Below are 7,500 nucleotides of genomic sequence, written 5' to 3' on the forward strand. Positions count from 1 at the left end.
TGAAGGATTTACTGTTTTAACATGTTTGGACTCAATAAAGTATAAAAAAAAACGAACTTTCAGATTGTAAACCTAAGCCAGGAAAGACTGACCTCACAATGTCTATTTCTCAAATTCTACAATACTAATACTTACAGAGGAACACACCTCTACTCCACTGACACAAACCTCCCAACATGACCCCCAGATCAACACACTCTCACTCCCAAAACGGCCAATAGTGACTTCTTGGGACAAACGTAACCAAAGGGCAACATGTGCACATGTTGACATCCTGGTCACCGTACTCCAGGAATGTGGAAGTGCCAAAAAAAAGACGGAGGCGCGTCCCAGCTAGCAGCAGACCCTAACGTCAACCCTCTCTCACACCCTGACTGATCCCCGGTAGCCATCAAGCCATCACTACACTAACACACTGAGAGAGCTAATCTGTCTGTCTGTCTGTCTGTCTGTCTGTCTTTCTGAACCAATCCGATCCAGTCTGTCTGTTTGTCATATCTGATCATATCTGGAGTCTGTGTGTGTGTGTGTGTGTGTGTGTGTGTGTGTGTGTGTGTGTGGGGGGGGGGGGGGGGAGCGTGCGCACAGATGCAAATGTCATTGATTCTCTTCCCATGTGTGCTCAGTGGTGTCTGTGTTAGAAATAAATAAGCTTAGTTTGAGCTTAGATTCTGGAACGATACATCTGCACACGGTCTAAATGATTAAACAGATTAAACATCCTATATTACCATTGGCTAATGGGAGGGCTGGCCGGCCGCAGGACCGCGGCCACGTCACTCTGACTCAGACATAACCATATGGCCATATATAGGCAGGACCACGGGCAAGTCACAGTCTGTGTACCAGGGACTCCCATAAGAGAGGAGTTGTCAAGATTTATTGTTGAATAGGCGAGGTATAAAAAAAGGCTTAAGTGTTTAAACTGTTCCTCATTTTGCTGGGGACCCACTGGAACCCCCTCAAGGACCCTCTTTGAGAACCACATATTACAAGTCTTTCTCTTCAGCCCTTCAGGTGTGCTGCCGTGGCACCTGCACAAATTGTGGTTGCTATGCTTGCATGCATGGCAACGGTTTGTCTTATGTATAACATTAGACCATACCCATGTTAAGCCTATATAAAGAGTAGAGATGCTTCTAGGAATCTATTTGATGACTATGACTAAGAGTTATATCGAGTGAAACACATATCCAGAGAGAGATAGAAAATCATAGAGGTCAGAGAGTGATCAGCAATAGAGAGAACAGAATAGAGATAGTGGCAGAGAGGAGAGAGAATTGAGAAAGGAAAGAGAGATCATATATAAGGCCAACTCTTTCAGCTCCTGTCTTCTGTTCTTTAGTGGTCATAAGCCTTCATGTCTCAGGTCTTCCGCCATCAAAACATGAAGAGCAGCCACCGTGACCTCTACTGTCAAATGATGAATGGACATCAAATGATGAATGGACAGATCCCGCCTAGCTCTGTGACCAGCCAGGGACAAGAAGACACAAACGAACAAAGATCTCATCAATGGCTCACCAGGACTTTAAGTTATGCGGGGGAATTAAAGACACAACGGCCGACCTACACAGGAACGAAAATCCACATCTGTAAACCATGTGACAAGAGCTTCCGATGTTTAGATCATCTGAAGAAGCACCAGCGTATCCATACAGGAGAAAAACCTTTCCTCTGTATACGGTGTCACAAGAGTTTCAGTCAGTCAGGTGACTTGAAGAAACACCAGCGTATCCACACTGGGGAAAAACCTTACCACTGTCAACAGTGTGAGAAGAGTTTCAATATGATTAGTAATCTGAAGAAACACCAGCGTATCCATACTGGAGAAAAACCTTACCACTGTCAACGGTGTGACAAGAGTTTCAGTCAGTCAGGTGACTTGAAGAAACACCAGCGTATCCATACAGGAGAAAAACCTTACCTCTGTAAACAGTGTGGCAAGAGTTTCAGCACGTTAGATTACTTGAGGACACACCAGCGTATCCACACTGGAGAAAAACCTTTCCTCTGTCAACAGTGTGGCAAAAGTTTCAATATGATTAGTAATTTGAGGAAACACCAGCGTATCCATACTGGAGAGAAACCTTACCCCTGTCAACAGTGTAACAAGAGCTTCAAAGAGTCGGATAGTCTAAGGAACCATAAGCGTATCCACACTGGAGAAAGACCTTTCCACTGTCAACGGTGTGACAAGAGTTTCAGTCACTCAGGTCACTTGACGAAACACCAGCGTATCCATACAGGAGAAAAACCTTACCTCTGTCAACAGTGTGGCAAGAGTTTCAGTCAGTCAGGTGACTTGAGGAAACACCAGCGTATTCATACAGGAGAAAAACCATACCACTGTAAACAGTGTGTCAAGAGTTTCAGCACGTCAGATTACTTGAAGAAACACCAGCATATCCACACTGGAGAAAAACCTTTCCTCTGTAAACAGTGTGGCAAGAGTTTCAATAGGATGGGTAATCTGAAGATACACCAGCGTATCCATACTGGAGAACAACCTTACCACTGTCAACAGTGTAACAAGAGTTTCAAACAGTCGGGTAGTCTAGGGAGCCATCAGCGAATCCACACTGGAGAAAGACCTTTCCTCTGTAAAGTGTGTGACAAGAGTTTCGTTCAGTTGAGTAATCTCAGGAGACACCAGCTCATCCACGCTGAAGAAAGACCATAACGATTAATGAATCCTTGTCAATTCCTGTCTCAATACCATTAATTCCAGCATGAGGCCTGTTTACCAGCAGCTGATTAGCCTGTGGTAGTGGTTCCCAAACCTTTTAAATGTAAGGACTACCATAACTCTGGAGTGTAGAAATGGAACCAAATGGACCCATAATCCATTTACACACTCAGTCCTTGGACTTTTGCTTTCCTCAAGGACCTACAGTTGTGATCAAAAGTTTACATACATTTGTAAAGAACATGTATGTCATGGCAGTTTGACTTTCCAATAATTTCAAAATTCTTATTTTTCTGTGATAGGCCCATGGTGATGTAAAACACGATTGACTGTGGACACTGAGAACTGTGTTCCAGCAGCTTCTAATTCATTGCAGACCTGCTTTTTGGTGGTTCTCAGTTTACTCTTGACCATCTTGATCAATTTTCTCTCAGCAGTAGGTGATAGCTTGTGCTTTGGCAGTGACACAACTGTGCCATGCAGTTTATACTTACAAACTATTGCTGCACATTTTCAGAAAACCCATAACAAATTCATGAAGTCAAAACTGCCATGACATACATGTTCTTTACAAATGTATGTAAACTTTTGTTCACAACTGTACCTTTAATTATACCAGTAAAGCAACCTTTTGTGGACTATGTGGTTGAACTTGACAGTTACCGATACTATGCACCTTAATCTGTTACTAATTCAATGCAACACACAGTAATGTACAGTATAGAGCAAGGAAAGAGCTGAATAGTCTTCCTGCAACTAGAAACAATAGGTTCAAATTATCATTTATACTTCACTTCCATTCGTGCCATTAACACATTGACCGTCAGAGGTTAATCTCATAATGTACTCACCAGTGCCAATGTGTTATTGTTTTTTTTTTTTTTTTTTCATGTCGCCATAGATCTTGTTAAAATCCTTAAGATTGATCCGCGACATGTCACTGTATCTCCCAGTGAAAACCGCATGTCAAACGGATCTCCATGATTGTAGTTAGAGCGGATTACGTTAACAGTGATATGCGAGGAGAAAAAACTACAGGAAGAGAATTGAGTTTCAGTGTGCGCTTTAGAATGGGAGCGGACGTGATCGTCAAAACCGGATCCCAAATAATTCTGTTTCCGGTCATCAAACCGGAACCGGAAATGGATCAAAAAAATCCAAAAGTGCACCTGGAAAATTTCAGCGCGAAAAGACCGTGGACCGTAGGGCTACGGTCTCGGCGCTTAACAGTTGGATTTAATGGACTGTAGGACTACGGCCTTGGCGGTTAATGTGTTAACTCATTCAGTGCCATTGACGTGTTTGACGTGTTTTTCTGCATAGGCCCAACGTGCCAATGACGTGTTTGACGTGTTTTTCTGCATAGGCCCAACGTGCCAATGACGTGTTTGACGTGTTTTTTTGGGAAAAACGTTCAGAACCAAAGATATCGTGATCCGAAGATTTGCTGCTCCATTCACTTCTTGGTTAACTTATTACTTAAAAAGGCTGTATCTCGGCTCCTGTGTACTTTTTTTTTACTATGTATTTTTGGCCGAGACATGCTATTTTCAAAGGCGTATAAATTAAAAAAATTGAACGGGGAGGATCGCGATGACATTTTTTTCTTTTCCGCGGAAGCACAGTGAAACCCTCTGTGATTAGCAACCATCAGGGGATCGATCATACTGGAGATAAATATTCTGTGACTACTTGAAAAAGGTAAGAAAATTGAAAAATCGCTGGCACAGTACGCAATTATTTTTGGATTTAATTGGCACTGCATGAGTTAATTATGGAAGCAGGAGGAGGTAGCTGTTGCTCAGTAGCAGGGGACAGTTGACAGGCCCATCTCCATCTGGGAGGATGGTAACGATGAGCTGATGTGTGTTTTTTCCCCTTTCATTTATTTCCTATGGTGCAATATGGTCGTGGTCGGCTGTCCACAATTATGGAGGTGGGTGGGTGCCAAGGATGGTTGTTGTTACACTTATAGCCTACCTATACTATTATTATTATCGGGATCTTGTGACCATGTCTATGTTCTTGTTATATACATTCTAAAGTACAATTTACAATTGAGGCATTTAGTAGACGCTCTTATCCAGAGTGACTTACAAGTGCGAGATCGGTATAAGCAGAGTAAGCATGAAAGCTATTCAATAAACAAGGTAAATAATCACTATTGAGAGAGTAGATACAAAATAAAAGATTCCAATTGGCAGAATCACAGATATCTAGTAGAGATATCAAGTCATGTGATCCACACACACACAGACACAGACAAATCAAAAGTGTAAAGTATAAATAATAATAAAATATGAATGAATATACAGTTTATCAACAATGAATATGTGCGAGTGGGAGTGTACAAATTTAACCAAATTTGGTTCCATTTGTACACAATCATTGTTAAATTAACACTGAGGCCTGTGGCCTAATGTATATCAAAACTGGGGCTCCTTGAAATGTAAAAGGTTGAGAATCTCTGATTTATTGTGTGAGGTATACTATATTTGCCTGGAGTGAAAGGAAATCAATGTGACCTGACATGATGCAGGCTGACAAACAAACAACACACACGCACAAAAGCACGCAAGCACACACACACACACACACACACACACACACACACACACACACACACACACACACACACACACACGCACACACACACACACACGCACACACGCACACACGCACACACGCACACACACACACACACACACACACACACGCACACACGCACGCACCAGGCCAGAGGAGGCTGGCTGGCTGGCGCCTGGATAAATACTAACGCAGCGAACGGCACAGCCACAGTTTCTGTTTTGTGGAGACAGAACAACAACACTGCTGGAATCTCACCAGGTGAAGCCTCTAGTAATGGGGACACACACACAGCAGACTGCTTCACAGAGCCTTGCTGTGCGCCCTGTTCAGACAGCCAGCGTCCGAGCTGTGCACTCTTTCCTTGTCGTGCACTATATGCTAGCACTGCTGAGGCTGTATATAGTGTTGTATAATGTATGTCGCATATTATCGTTGCTGTCGGGCAGAAACCTCTTCTCTCCACATTCTTAACTTTGTGTGTTTTTTTTGGTAAATTAACGCTACTTGATCGTACCACAGCGTCACACAAAAACATCAAAAGTAGCATATCCTCAAGCTCGAAATGCGTCGCGTTTTGAGCTTGTGGATGTGCTTTTTTTTTTTTTTTAACTGAATTTTTATCCCGCGATTTTTGTAACCTATTTTTTTCACCCGGTGCCAATTTCTTAAGTGATCCTGGGCGCTACACCAGCCCTACACCAGCACTACACCAGTCCCCCACAGCCTAGGGAGGCCAGGGCCGAGCTCATGCTTCCTTCAATGCATGAGAGCCAACTGACCTTCTTGTCACCTGACAGGGGGGAGTTTCCCCGGTAGGACGTAGCGCGTGGAAGGAACATGTTATTCCAACCAGTTCCCTTCCCCTCCATCAGGCGCCCCGGCTGTCATGGGGGAGGCGGTATAGCGACCAGGATTACTGCATGTTTTTGTGAGGGTATTAACTACCCTAGGAGTCACGGGGAGAACATGCAAACTCCACACAGAGTAGGCCCTTTCGCCAACCCCACCTAGGGTATGGGCGCTGATGACGCGGAGGAGAAGACACGGCCCCAGCGCCCACAGCGTCCCCGGCGGGAATCGAACCCAGGACCTTCTAGCTGTGAGGCGACAGCGCTACCGACTGAGCCACCGTGCCCCTGGATGTGCTACTTTTAATGTTTTTTTATTTGAATCCTGAAAAGTAACAGTTTTGGACATACTGTATGTGGTTTCCACCCGACAGAGACGATATCTTATTTATATGTATATTCATATATTTAAAAAATCTCTGCCAAGTTAATGATGGTGTTAGTTTGACTGTAAATGTCTTTCCATCATGCTGTGTCACTGTCTGCAGCCCTTTTTTCTAAGCCTGTAATCTGTACTGTTGTACTGTCTTTGACGACGACTTTCCATGCGGGATCAATACACGTCTTATCTTATCTTATGTTATCCTAAGGAAGGACTATAGCTTAGAGTTTCAGCGCGTCTAGACGAGCGTTTCACGCTTTTCCTTAGCTAGATAGCAAAGACCGTGGCTTCAAAACGGATAACAGCTCAACTGTATAGTCCAGTGATTCTCAACCCTTTTCATTTATTTCTATTTTTTATCTCTGGGTCTCCAATCTACACTGTAAAATCCTCTCAGAGTTACAGACCTGTAAGAGTCCATTTGGACCGCTGGTGGTTCCCCGGACCTCAGATTGAGAAACAGTGGTATAAAAGTTTACTTTCTTTGCGCTCTATTTACTTGACAATTCACTGTGTCGTTTGTTGACTTTGGTTCACTCCATTTACTCTGATATCTAATCATTCTGGAGAAGAGTGTCTGGTATTCTGATACGGTCAGGAGAGAGAAACCATTTTATCAGCTTGAATTATATCGTTGCTGTCGGGCAGAAACCTCTTATCTCCATATTTGTTTGTGTTTTTTCGTAAATTAATGCCCTTTTTGATCATACTACAGCCTCACACAAAAGCAACAAAATAAGCAGATCTACAAGCTCGAAACACAGCACATTTTGAGCTTGTAGATCTGCTACTTTTGCTATTTTTGAATATGATTTCTGAAAAGTAACAGTTTTGGACGTATGAGGTTTCCACCCGACTAGAGACAAAATGTGTTCCAGTAAAAATGTTGTCTGCTCACTGTGTTATCACTTCCAATTTCACTTGTTTATCCTGTATCCTGTGTGAGTTCTCTCTCCCGATTGGATAAAATTGGTATCCGGGCGTGAAAATGC

General features: G+C 43.1%; 1 protein-coding gene across 2 annotated transcripts in view; it reads right to left on the reverse strand.

Moving 5' to 3' along the window:
• flt4 (fms related receptor tyrosine kinase 4) overlaps positions 1 to 7,500 on the reverse strand; it is a 281,476-nt gene that overhangs the window by 156,151 nt on the left and 117,825 nt on the right. The window lies entirely within an intron of this gene.

Source organism: Gymnoscopelus braueri (assembly GCF_963280865.1).
Source record: "Gymnoscopelus braueri genome assembly, chromosome: 20".
Lineage (NCBI taxonomy): Eukaryota > Metazoa > Chordata > Actinopteri > Myctophiformes > Myctophidae > Gymnoscopelus > Gymnoscopelus braueri.